This window comes from Nicotiana tabacum, chromosome 11, assembly GCF_000715075.1.
Source record: "Nicotiana tabacum cultivar K326 chromosome 11, ASM71507v2, whole genome shotgun sequence".
NCBI classification, from domain to species: domain Eukaryota; kingdom Viridiplantae; phylum Streptophyta; class Magnoliopsida; order Solanales; family Solanaceae; genus Nicotiana; species Nicotiana tabacum.
The window spans coordinates 151,762,748-151,777,179 of NC_134090.1; positions in this window are offsets into that span (position 1 = coordinate 151,762,748).

The window sequence follows — 14,432 nt, forward strand, 5'->3', positions numbered from 1 at the left end:
TTTGTCCCACTGGGTTTTCCTGGTAAGGTTTTTAATGAGGCAGCAAGCAATGCATATTATAAATAACTATGTACATCCCAATATTTTTTTTGTAAGTTTTTAATGAGGCACATTATCTTACATGGACATCCAAGGGGGAGTGTTATGAATAGTTTGTACATTGGATACTACTTTGGATACTACATTGGATGCTACATTGGATGCCCATGTTGTGAATAACTTAAAGATTAAATTTCCTATTTTATGTCCATCATCTTTACTTTTTATGCCTATAAAAGGTCATGTAATTGCAATGAAAAATTACACCAAAGTGAAAGAAGAAAACACTTCTCCATTCTCTCTATCTCTTCTTGTTTACATTTTATTGCATTGCTTTTATTTTATAACACGTTATTAGCACGAAGCTCTAATTTTATTCTTAACTCCCGCTAAGTTGAGCCATATTTTATTAAGGCATGTATCATTATAATCAAGAACAGAGCTTTCACCTAATGTCACCTATATCCAACTGCAATATCAGGGGCGGAGCAAGCTTTATATATAGCTATGGGTTCTATAAAATTCAGTAGCTTTGGCTCAAATCTAGTATTGTGTTAAATTTTTTATTAAATATGTATAAATAAGTTATTTAGAACTCACTAAGTAAAAAAAATTATGGTCCAGAAACCATAAACTAAAAATTTTAAATTCGCTTCCAGCAATCACAGCTTCAACTTACTATTCCATATATAATTATCATTATTTTTTATAAACATTTAATGTTTTTAACATTTAATGTTTTTAAAGCATCCACACTGGCTTTTACCTCCTGTGGTGGTAGGAGGTTTGGGACGACCCCTACCTCATTTTTATTAGTAAGCTAAAGATACAAGGAAACTAGGAAGCAATGGGGATTATAAAATATACAACTACAAATAAAAGAGGGCCCAAAAGATCGATAGTACCACATGAAAGATTCAGATTATGTTTCTTGTTTGCCATTGTCACCACCCACAATTGTTTCTTCTTTCCTTGTTGTTTTTTTAAAATAATAAAAAAAAAAAAACAAATTAGTTGGTGCACTTCTAGAAGTATGTCAAAAATCTTCATTTCTTTAATTGATTTTAGCGTCTCTTAGAGCTTACGAAAGGAATTGGTTCAGTGCCGTTACAAATATTGGTAAATTAGAGTACTACTAGCAGGTTAAAATAGATGATTAAATATGATCAAAATATTATATAATTCCAATTGCTGGTGTGCAGCTATCACCTTATGGTGAGTACCCATTTTGAAGAACTTTTATACTGTACTACATTTCCAGAAACCAAAAACTATAATCTTCTTTTAATGTTAATTTCCAAGAAAAAATGCTAGGTGATATTCTTTCAATTTGTGTAAGCTTTGACTAGTAGAATTATTCGGCACCTATGTGCTGCTGGGCTACATAGTAGGTATCCGATAAAACAGTCGAAGCACGCGAAAGCTGTCCCGAATACCATTCTTATAAAAATAGCTATGTAATGCTTCAACCAGTCAATTGATTTTGTCGCTCTTTACAAACTTGTTTTTAGTTTTATGACCTTACCCTTTTTTTTCTTTATACGTGGGAGATTTACATTTACGCGTAAGAGATTTATTGTCACGACTCAAAAACCACTAGTCGTATGGCACCTAACTCGATCCGCTAGGTAAGCCAACTAACAGAATATACAATCCAAAAGCGACTATAGGAAAATAGTAAAGAATTATTGGAACATTTACAAATTGACCCAAGAACTGTTAGTGCGAATCACGAGCTTCAAAAACTTGGAATTTGCAAAACTGATACGAATAACTGCACGTTCTGTTTGAAAGTTACATAAACAGATTAGCAAAACCTAAGCTACCAAGGACAAGTGGCAGCTATATCCGGAATGCATGAACATCTTCAGAGTCAGCACCAGACATCACCAGCAGGTCCGCTCCAAAAATTTGTACGCAATGTACAGAAGTATAGTATCAGTACAACTGACCCTATGTACTGGTAAGTATCTTGTCTAATCTCGTCGAAGTAGTGAATAGTCTTTTTAGATAAAAGATACTTACTGATAAAACATGCACCACAAATCATCAATAGAACTATACCACGATATAATAGAGAAGAATACATGAAACGAATACGCAAAACAATAACCGAGTGTTAGAAAAGATCACAATTTGGCATCTTCAAATACCTCGACCAATCCTTTCCTTAGAATGAAACCAATAAACCACAATAGTCAATTCTTAACTTTCATAGCATGAGGAATGTACTCAGATATCAAGTCAATTGCACGGCAACACCTTTCGTGCTCTTATCTCATCCTCACCCAATATACGTATAACAGAACCAACCAGATGACAGAAATACTGATAACATGAATTACAAGGTAGGAAATACGCAAGTAGCAATAATGAACAAGGATAACCATAGGGGCAACAGTAAAAAACTAGGCGGAAAGCATGTGAGTGAGGACAACAATTGGAAACAAAGAATATCAACTTCAACTAACTAGCATAATGAAGGGCTAAATAAAAATACAACGAATAAGAAGGAAACACATGATCTTTACAAGTTAACAAGTAGAGGCATGAATGACTAACATAGAAAAAGGGCTTGTACTAAAGTGTAACCAAGTAGATACGACATGGGTATGATTATAGCAGCAGGAAGTAGACATGGTATTTGCAAGTTAAACAAGTAGAAGACATGGTCAACACAATAACAATTGAGATAGAGATCAAAGACAGGACAATAACAACAAGTCACACAAGGTCTATAAGTACGACAATAACAGCTCAAGGTAAAGGTATAAACATATACACGGAAAATAGATATCACATTATAATGCATGCCCCTCGTCCTCACCTGCACAGAAGCACCCATCATGCCATGATCTTTCGATAATAAAAGCATGACAATATAAATGAAATGGCACGACATCACCCTTCGTGCTTTTACTCTCAAATCTACCCCCCAAACATGATTAACCCTGGCACATACATATACGCTCGTCACCTCATATATGTATTACCCCCGCATATGGATAACAATGTCAAATAGGAGGAAAAATTTCCTCAACAAAGTTAGGCAAGATACTTACCTCAATTAGGCTAACTCAACACTCAGTTTTAGCCTTTTTCCTTTACAAATTTGCCTCTGCTCGTCTCAATCTACCCAACGACTTAAATACTACACATAATGCAAGAGGAAACAATTTCAATTAATAAAGCTGTGACTTTTATTAGATTTCTAAAAAGTCAATAAAAGTCAAACCCCGAGCTCGCTCGGTCAAAACCCGGGTCTAAGGATAGGTCTTGACTACACATAGCCTCACATGTCCAAATATATATTTTGTTTTTAAATCCGAGTCCTATTCGACTCTCAAATCCCAAATTTTTATTTTTCAAAACTTTGACAAAATCCCCAAATTTTTTCTTAGATTTCTCATGAATTTGATGTTAAATCTTATATAAAATCATGAAATCTAGTTGAGAATTAATTAGAGGTACTTACCCAATGATTTGGTCTGAAAATCCCTTAACAAAATCGCCTCTTGTAGAAGCTAGGATTAAAAATATATCAAAATGAAGCTAAGTCTCGGAATTGCTCAACATTTAATAGGTTGTCGATGTTGCATTTGCGACAGGGGGTTCGCAAATGCGACCCCTGCAAATGCGAACTGGAGGATTTCCTGCTAAGGTCGCATTTGCGACCATGAGCTTCACAAATATGAACAGGGCCATCGAAAATGCGAGGAATTCTTGGAAAAAGCGAATTCCTGCCCAACAACCTGCGATTGCAAATACGAGGCTGCTTTGCAAATGCGATAATCACCTTTGTCATCAAAACATCGCAAATGCGAAGACACCAGCACCAACAATCAAAGACTTATGAAAAATCATTCGAAAACAAATCCGAAACTCAGCCGAGTCCTCGAGGATCCAAACCAATCACACACCCAGGTACAGAAACACAACACGAACTCGCTCGCACGCTCAAATCATCATATTAACCTCCAAAACCACGAATTGGATGCTAAAACGCATGAAGACACATCTCTTCTTATCTTTTCTTGTATTTAGCTTATGTTTCGGTCTTTTTATTAGTTTATTACTTACTCTTTTCAACTTTGTGAATCAAATTCCTTATATTTTTTTTTAATTCACAATTACAATTATAGCCTGTCTTTGTAAGGTGAGAGTGGAATTTATCCTTTATTTTGTCCTTTCCATTCACTCGGATTTCTTTCGTTTCATCGATTTTGTCTGAATCCCATCGTTCTTCCGAAAAAAGGGAAGGAGAAGGATCAAACTAAACATCAAGAACTTCTAGAATCGCAACCAAGCATCCGAACCATATCAAATTAACTCCAAATGGCACCAAATTTTACAGACAAGTTCTATGTTGTTACATCCCATGGTTTCGTACGTGGAAGTACGCCATAAGTAAATTGATATAAGCTCGGAAATAAGATGTTACGTCCCACATTTTTCGTACATTAAAGTTTCGTCGTAAGTTAAGCGATATAAGTTCGGGAATGAGATTATTTATTATAAGTATTACGTTATATGAAAACAAGTGATAAATAAATTCGTGAAAGTGAGAGGGTAAGCAAATCGAAGAAAGTGAATTTCGTTGAAGTATGACATTTTGAGATAAAATATGGCCCGAGCTACAACACCCCATATTTATGTGCCATATAAGGTACCACATGACGATGATAGTAAGATGTATAAGGTATGTTAAAAGTGAGTAGTATTATAAATAATTTGAGATAATTCTTAATTATGTGGGTAATTGGTTAATTATTAGTTTAATGGGAGATTAATCATGTAATTAAGGATATGTGGATAATTAATAGGTGGGGACAAAGCCCCCCACTTGGCAGCCCATAAAGTGATTAAAAGGAGCCACTAAGAGACTCATATGATATGTATCAAAGTGTCGTATTATTAGAACACCTAACAAGAAATTCATTATCATAATAATTAAAGTGGCCCTTAAATAAACTACTAAACCTCTCTTTATACTAATTATTTGATTGAAGAGCAGAAGGTGGACGTGAAATCCATTACTACTAGAATCGTTATACTATCAAAGAAATAATCATGATTTGTAGCCATGTCTCTCTTTTGGAAAAATTCAACTCTTGACATACAGGAGTGTGAAGAGAATGACTGAAGCATTTATCATACTGCTCCAATTATCTAAGTCACTAAGGATTGTCAACATTTCTTCCTCCATGGGAAGGCTAAAGAGAGATTTCATACATGATTTACAGTGGTCGGAGCTGTAACGCGAGATTTTGTGATTCTAAGGGAGTACGGTGCAATCTTTCTCAAGAATATCATACGGTATTTTTTCTCTACTTCGATCTGTCGTAACGTGTTTTGTCGCAATTGACGTGTATAGGAGGAATTTTCAAGAGAATCGACTCAGGTATGTTAAGGCTAAGTCCTTCCTTCATTTTGGAATGATCTCGTAATTACACAAGTTTGATATAAGGCATAAAGAAAAATTCATATTCCAAAATTTACGTATATTTTTTTGGTCTTGTAAATGATAATATTCTCCTTATCGGAACTTCATATTCAATTGAGTATTTTCTTATTCCAGTCAAGAGAGCAGGGAGTTTATATATACAATAATAAAGTATTTTCATTACCATCGAGCTATAATCGATGGGCAGGCCCCTATTGGGCAACCTCTGATTAGATGGTAAGTTATATACTGAGCCTACTGTGGCCGAGCACCTATGAGCGAGCCCAGTTGGTCGAGATACAGAGCCTAATATGGCCGAGCGCCTATGAGAAAACCTACTATGGTAGAGCAGTTTATATATATATACCGATCCTTATAACGCTGGAAAACTATTTTACTTACTATATTGAGAGAATTGAGTCAGTAATAGCAGGTGAACATATCTTCAGATTATCTTGACTCCCAGTTACTTTCAGTTAGTATATTATCAGTTCAGTTTCAGCTTTCAGTATATTGTCTTACATACTCGGTACATTATTTCGTACTGACATTCCATTTTTGGGGGCAATGCATTTCATGTGTGCAGGTTCAGCCAGAGAGGCGGGTAGACCGTCTCATTAGGTATTGCCCGAGTTCAGCTTGATCGATAAGCTCCATGCCCTTCGGAGTTGCTGGGTATAGAGCTTTATGTACATCTTGTGTATATATGTATATATGTTATGAGTAGGTCGGGGCCCTGTTCCGATCACAGTATATCCATCCGTAGAGGCTTGTAGACATATCCTGTCAGTTAGTGCAGTATGTTGGGCTTGTAGGCCTTGTATGTATATTTGGTTGGTTTGTCAGCTATAGTAATCATGACGGCCTCATCGGCCCAACTTTATATTGATATTCAGTCAGCATTCACAGTTATCATGCGATGTGGCCCATGGCCAAAGTATGACATCATATGTTCGGAGTCCCTTAGTCGCAAGTTGGTATGCAAGGATATGTGAGGCACTGAATGCCGGTCTTTCCCCCCATGTTTGGGGCGTGACAAAATTGGTTTCAGAGTAGTTCTGTCCTAGGGAGTCTACAGGTCGTTTCTAGTAGAGTCTTGTTTATGGGTGTGTTGTGCACCACACTTATAAGTAGGAGGCTACAGGGCATTTAGGGCTGTCACTCTTTCTTCTTACTCTAGATCGTGTGGTAGAGCTTAGTTGTAAGGACTCAGTTTCCTAAACTCTGTCTTATTCATAATACGACGATGACTACATCTAGAAAGTCAGTTGGTAAGAGATTGCATATGGCTATGAAAGAATTGAGTCAGAGGAACTCGATTTTCATGATGTTTATAATGAGTAAATGTAAGGCCTTCAGCAAATCATGTGCGTACTAAGACATGTAAGCCTCTTGATAAGGAACCTTAAGATATGAATATCTATCCACCTTTATAGTGAAAGGCAGTGAGAGATTCAGAAGATAGATACAAGTTTCAACAAACAAAAGAAGCAAGATGAAGAAGGGTACGAGGCGCCCAGTAAATAAAGATTATCAGTATTTATAATTTAGGCAGAGAAATATAAGCCTTTTGAGTTATCTTCAACAATAACAGAGGTATGTACAATTGGCCACACCGATCTCGGTTATGCCCTGTGGGAGCTAACAGAAATAGTTAAGAGAAGGACGGATATCAGGATTCGGCTGGGTTAGAGCGACCCAAAGTGGTGGATAAATTATTTGCGTTAGTTGACATTTCCGAAGGATATTGCAAATGTGCTAATAGATCTCCTTATGAGACACCCAGATGGTGCGCTCAAAATAGTACACCTGGATATGACTACTACAAAGATAGACACTGGAAGCCTTGAAGGGATAAATATTACCTTAGTATGGCTCCCGTCCCTAGCAGAGCGAGAATGCTAGGCAACCCGAAGAGCCAATAGATGAAGCAAGGGTAGCTAAAAGTGAAAGAATTCCTTGTTCGAGTTTTTAGAATAAAGTGATAGACATAAATGTTAGTGGAAATAAGAAGAGAGTTAATGAAATATTATGAGTAAGATGTGATACAAGAAGGACAACGAGTAGTTGGTAGTTGATTCAGGAAGAGCCCAGTTAAGGCTAAACAAGATGTTACAGATGAGTCAGCAGATCGTGCAATATAGACATAGTAAAAACAAATATAGTGAATTCAGCCTTGCAGTAATGCCATTATAATACTTGAAAAATATTCAAATAAGAGTTGGGGTAGTTAAAGGTACCGTATGAATGTTATGGAAAATAAAAGAGAGTCTCACTAGGAAAACAGTCAAAACTTCTATTCAGAAGCAACTGTAAAAGCACATGAGTGTGAAGGTAAGTAACTAAGGATAACTATAGTTGAGAAAGAACATCAAAAATTCCGTCGAGTATACGATGTAATAAGCTTGTAGCCTTACAAAATTCAGAAGATCCTCTCTAAGTACTATAATGAAAAACTAACCGAGGAAGTAAGAAAGAAGGCTTCAACCTAAGCTCAGTGACCCATAGAGGGAATTGTCTTATAATAACAGTCTCACAACAACATTGTATATGCTCCATAAGAAAGTGGCACCTACCGTGGCTATGAATGGGAAGAAGCAAAAAAATCAAATCAAAAGGTTATATTCAAGATCATATTGGTCGTACGGAATTCCAATATGTGTGGGCACTAAGATAAGCTAAGTATGCACGCAACAAGGGGCAGAAAGATCAGGAAAAGTAATAACTTATGTTTAAAGAAAGCTGAGAAGGAACGAAATAAATTATTCGATCAATGAATCAGAGTTGGTTACGTTATAAACGCACTTAAGAGTTCGGAGTATTATCCATGCAGCATATATATTGACAATCATATAGCCGTAGAAGGTTCTGGTATAAGTTAGAAGGGACAACTGAGCCCGGGTCATAGACAAAGGATTGAATTGTTAAAGGATTGAATATAGCGCCCTTGAAAGGCTAAAAGTAATAACTAACACCATAAGTCGCAGATCGGAAGATAGCTTAAGCCAACATAAAGGTTGATCAGAGGAAAGAGAAAACTAAAGAGTTACATCAACTAAGTAAATCAGAAGTTTGATTATTGAATCCAGAAAATAATGGACATAATGATTGAGAACATTGCAGGATCACTCTTAATATTAGAGGTACAAGAGAGATAATATAGTAGCCATATTTTATAATGGCTCTACAATAAAGCCAGTTAAAAGAATACCAGCCTCATAAGAGGCCAGTATAAAGCTCTCATCGAATCATGTAAAAAGGTGCGAGTAGTATAATAGAAGTTCGAGTTGTGGATGTGAATTATACCTATATGGAAGGGAGGTTATGAAGGAGATAGAAGATGTGATACGAGACTTTAAGGTAAGTAAGATAAAGGTGAACAATGTACGAGATACTCAAACGTAGAAGGTTGTGAACATTTCATACTTCGGATAGAGGGCTAGAAACGTTGGGATTCAGTATCCAGGAATAATAGCAGTGTCATTAGTGGCATACCTTCTAGCCTATAGTTTCTAGGTATCGAGAGATCTAGTCAAGAGAGCAAAGAAGAGTTGGAGACGATGTGATGTCTCGCTTGATGTTCTAGAATAACATAAGGAAATCTATGGTGCAATCAAGTTGAAGGAAGGTTGTAAGTAGTATAAATAGATATGTGTAGATCGCAAGCTAAAGTATGGTAGAGCAACAAGGACTTAGGAAGACAGGAGTAAGGATAAGAAAGGGCGAGTGAGAAGGTGACGATAATGGATGAGTCCTCGGTATTAAGCCCGTGAAAACAAGAATGGCTGATGGTTTCTCTAAATTATACAAAGCTCAGTATAGCCTGAATGAACTCAAAGGAGTCTAAGACTAATGGCATTTAAAAAAAATGAAATGTTGCCCTGGTAGTAAAATGAGGGCGTAATCGTGATAAATGAAGGATGACATTTGAGCCTTCGATTGAGTAATGATTTGATGAATTGTACAGGATCAAAATACCCTCATAAGGAGAATCACATTGGGATGCTATGAAATATAATTATTGGAGTACAATATCGCCCCTAGGTTGATTAGGCAAGCCACTTCAAATATTCCCTAATGAGACGTAAGCCCTGGTGACAATATTGTAAATCAACAATGGATGGATAAAAGTTACAAAGGATGAGATGAGATTAGGTCATCAGTCTTAAGATGAACAGCAATAAAGAAGTATTACAAGGTACCACATGACGATGATAGTAAGATGTACAAGGTATGTTAAAAGTGAGTAGAATTATAAATAATTTGAGATAATTCTTAATTATGTGGGTAATTGGTTAATTATTTGTTTAATGAGAGATTATCCATGTATTGTGGATAATTAATAGGTAGGGACAAAGCCTCCCACGTGGTAGCCCATAAAGTGATTAAAAGGAGCCACTAAGTAACTCATATGATATTTATCAAGGTGTCATATTATTAGAATATCTAACAAGGAATTCATTATCATAATAATTAAGGTGGCCCTTAAATAAACTACTAAACCTCTATTTGTACTAACTATTTGATTGAAGAACAGAAGGTGGACGTGAAATCCATTACTACTAGAATCATTCTACTATCAAAGCAATAATCATGATTTGTAGTCATGTCTCTCTTTCTAGAAAAATTAAACTCTTGACATACAGTAGTGTGAAGAGAATGACTAAAGCATTTATTCCACTGCTCCAATTATCTAAGTCACCAAAGATTGTCGACGTTTCTTCCTCCATGGGAAGGCTAAAGAGAGATCTCATACGTGATTTACAGTGGTCGGAGCTATAACGTGAGATTTTGTGATTCTAAGGGATTACAGTGCAATCTTTCTCAAGAATATCATACGGTTATTTTTCTCTACTTCGATCCGCCGTAACATGTTTTGTCTCAATTGACGTGTATAGGAGGGATTTTCAACAGAATCGGCTCAAGTATGTTAATGATAAGCACTTCCTTCATTTGGCATGATCTCATAATTACACGAGTTTGATAACAAGGCATAAATAAAAATTCATATTCCGAAATTTACATATATTTTCCTAGTCTTGTAAGTGATAATATTCTCCTTATCCGGACTTCATATTCAATTGAGTATTTCCTTCTTCCAATCAAGAGAGCAGAGAGTTTATATATATAGTATTAAATTATTTTCATTACCATCGAGCTGTAATCGATAGGTAGGCCCCCTATTGGGCAACCTCTTATCAAACGGTAAGTTATATACCGAGCCTACTGTGGTCGAGCGCCTATGAGCGAGCCTAGTTGGTCGATATACAGAGCCTAGTATGGCCGAGCGCCTATGAGAGAGCCTACTATGGTAGAGCAGTTATATATATAAGGCCGGACAACTATTTTACTTACTATATTGAGAGAATTGAGTCAGTAACAGTAGCCGAACATATCTTTAGATTATCTTTGACTCCCAGTTACTTTTAGTTAGTATATTATCAGTTTAATTTCAACTTTCAGTATATTGCCTTACATACTCAGTACATTATTTCGTACTAACGCTCCTTTTCTGGGGCCACTGCATTTCATGTGTGCTGGTTCAGACAGACAGGCGGGTAGACCTCCTCATTAGGTGTTGCCCGAGTTCAACTTGATCGGTAAGCGCTATGCCCTTCAGAGGTGCCAGGTCTAGAGCTTTATGTACATCTTGTGTATATATGTTATGAGTAGGTCGGGGCCCTATTGCGATTACAATATATCCATCACTAGAGGCTTGTAGACATATCCTGTCAGTAAGTGCAGTATGTTGGGCTTGTAGGCCTTGTATGTATATTTTGTTGGTGTGTCAGCTGTAGTAATCATGAAGGCCTTGTCGGCCCAGCTTTATATTGATATTCAGTTAGCATTCGCAGTTGTCGTATGATGTGGCCCATGGCCAAAGTATGACATTATATGTTCGGAGTCCCTTAATCGCAAGTTGGTACGCAATGATAGGTGAGGCACCGGTTGCCGGTCTATCCCCCCCAGGTTCGGGGCGTGACATATATGATAAAACGAACATACTCGAAGCTTCAAATCATGCATAACAACCTCGAAACGATGAATCACACTTTAGGTCAAAATCAATTAACTTTGAAACTTCAACTTCTACGACCGATACCAAAACTTATCAAATCACCTTCGATTGACCTCAAATTTTGCACACAAGTCATATTTGTCATTACAGACCTATTCCAACTTCCGGAATCGGAATCCGACCCCGATATCAAAAAATCCATTCCCGATTAAACTTCCTAAAAATCCAACTTTCGCCAATTCAAGACTAATTCGACCGCAGACCTCTAAATTACAATCCGGACACACTCCTAAGTCCAAAATCAGCCAACGGAGCTAACAGAACTCCATTCCGAGGTCAAATTCTAAAAAGTCAAACTTGGTTAACTCTTCCAACTTAGAGCTTAAATCTTGAAGTTCATTCTTCCCAATCGATTCCGGATAACCTGAAAGCTAATACTGACGATTTACACAAGTCATAATACATCATGCGGAGATATTCGAAGCCCTCAATACACCAAGTGGAGTGCAGGTACTCAAAACGACTAGTACGGTCGTTACATCCTCCACCACTTAAACAAACATTCATCCTCAAACATGTAGGAGTCATAATCTCGAGGAGTCACGGTGTAACCTTACTATGCATAATCTCGAGGGTGATCCCATGTCACCCTGATCCATATAAGCCCGCCAACACAACATAACTAGAGATCCTTATTTCGACTTTGGTCCTTAAACTTTAGAACCTAATCCATATCATCCAAAATTCAGTACGAGACCCGAATCCCACATCTATACATTGTATCAGTATAAACAAGATGTATCAAGTCATACCATTACTTCGACACTCACAGTAGGAACTACAGACCATCATTATTGCCCAAAAACAAATCCGGTGCAGGTAGCAAACCTCATATCAATTAGAACTTCGTTCAAAACCTTCATACCCTACTGATGATAAATGATCATAACCGCTTAACCACTTATCTGGTCAATAATCCAAGAAACTCACTCGTCCAACCAGGGCCATTGTCCAAATCCTCAGCAAAATATAGAATTATTCTTCCAACCCTTCCTCATCCCAATACATTAGTGCAAATCTCAGGTCTAGAAACCTCATCTCAGCCAGTACATGCAGCCTCACTGACAAGTACCAACAATGATGATATTGATCCCCACACAACCCGGTTTCGTACACCAACAAGTAATAATTCAAACACCACAGATAACAGTAACAAAACTAAATAAGAAGACTATTAAGCAAGATAAGCAGGCAGAGAAATTTTAGCATTTTACTACAAACTATTTTCAACAAGGTGAAAGCAAAATACACGAAATAGGAATAAGGAGTCACATTTCATCACTGTACCGTCGCGACATGCAACTCGATCCCATCATATCAGTCCATATAGGGTACCCATCGAGCCATAATACTCAAGCTAACTGATCACATGTGTGTCAATATCAAGCACAATAGAGTGCACAAAATATAATTGTGGGAAAATTATTTGAAACAAAAAATACTAAAAAGAACAAGCACAACTATGGTGCAATAAGAAAATCAACATCACGAAGACCACCTCACCCATAGTGCCATGAGGTCTAAACTGAATCACACTATGCATGTGAAGAATCATGTAACCCTCACAACCCGTCATAGTATAAGAGGGAAACATTTAACATAAACCAAGGAATGAATAACATCCATTTCATCTGATGATATACATGTAGTAACAACTGCGCAAGAGCAAACAAATCCGATCTGATACAGAATACACATTCTCATTAGGCTCAAAAGCAACCCCCAAACCAATTTCCGATCATCCCCAAACATGTAATTAACCTTCCAAAAGTCCGTAGCAACTTTTCCATAACACCGACCATCAATCATCCAATCCTCAACATTTCTTCACAGCTTGCAGTCAAGGAATAGTCTGTCATCGAGAACATCAACTCTCTGAACCTCATGATTACCAGAATCTGCATATCCAATTCTAACACCACTACTCACATGGCTAATGCGTCACCCATACTCCATTATTCTATGGAAAACACCCATAAGTCAAAACACAATGTACCTGCCAACAGGTGAACTCTCCTCCGGTGGAAACACATAGTGCCAGCAAAACCTTAAACACCTGAAATCGTTTGTGACATCAAGAACTTATACCTTTCCCTCCAAAACTAACTACAACCTTGTACATGCAACTTTTCAACCCCACACAATGCATCACCTCTAACATGCTTATTCGCAACACTACGAAAGTCTCATAGTCAACTCTGAACCATGAGCAAATTGAATACCTCATCAACCGAGAATCTTTTATTTATCTCAATCTAGGAGAACACCACCACACGTAATATAACTTCTATACCTGTAGAAAACATCAACTTCGACCATGGTCATAACCATGATAAATTCTTCGAAATTCAGTAACACATAATTGAGTAATCAGAACCAATCGCCTCTAACTCAACCGAGTCACACAAACTTCCAACCCAAGAGTAACTCAATCCGATATGACCGCTTTGAGGGGAACCTCCTGGGAATGTGAAGCCATTTCTTGTATCACTTCAACATTGACATGTAGACCTTTCTTGAGAAAGAAATACCGCAGATCTTATTACCATTCGCTATCATTTTCCAGCCTGCCCATAGACAAATCCAAAAGTCCTTAAGGACTACATAAGACCTAGAACTCACCAGAACCTTGTCGATAACCACTCATCTTACTTTAATCTTCAATACACAGGTAATACACATCGAGCAACCCGTATTTCACCAGTGTATGCCCATTCAAAGAAATAACCAAGCAATTTCTCTGTCCGGAAACTGATACGGCCCATGATCCTACAATCCGATCGTCATTAGCAGACTCCACCACTTAGCTCGAAGCCATAGAACACCTCATTAGCACCCAAAGTACCATATCTTCACAGCATGCCCTGATCC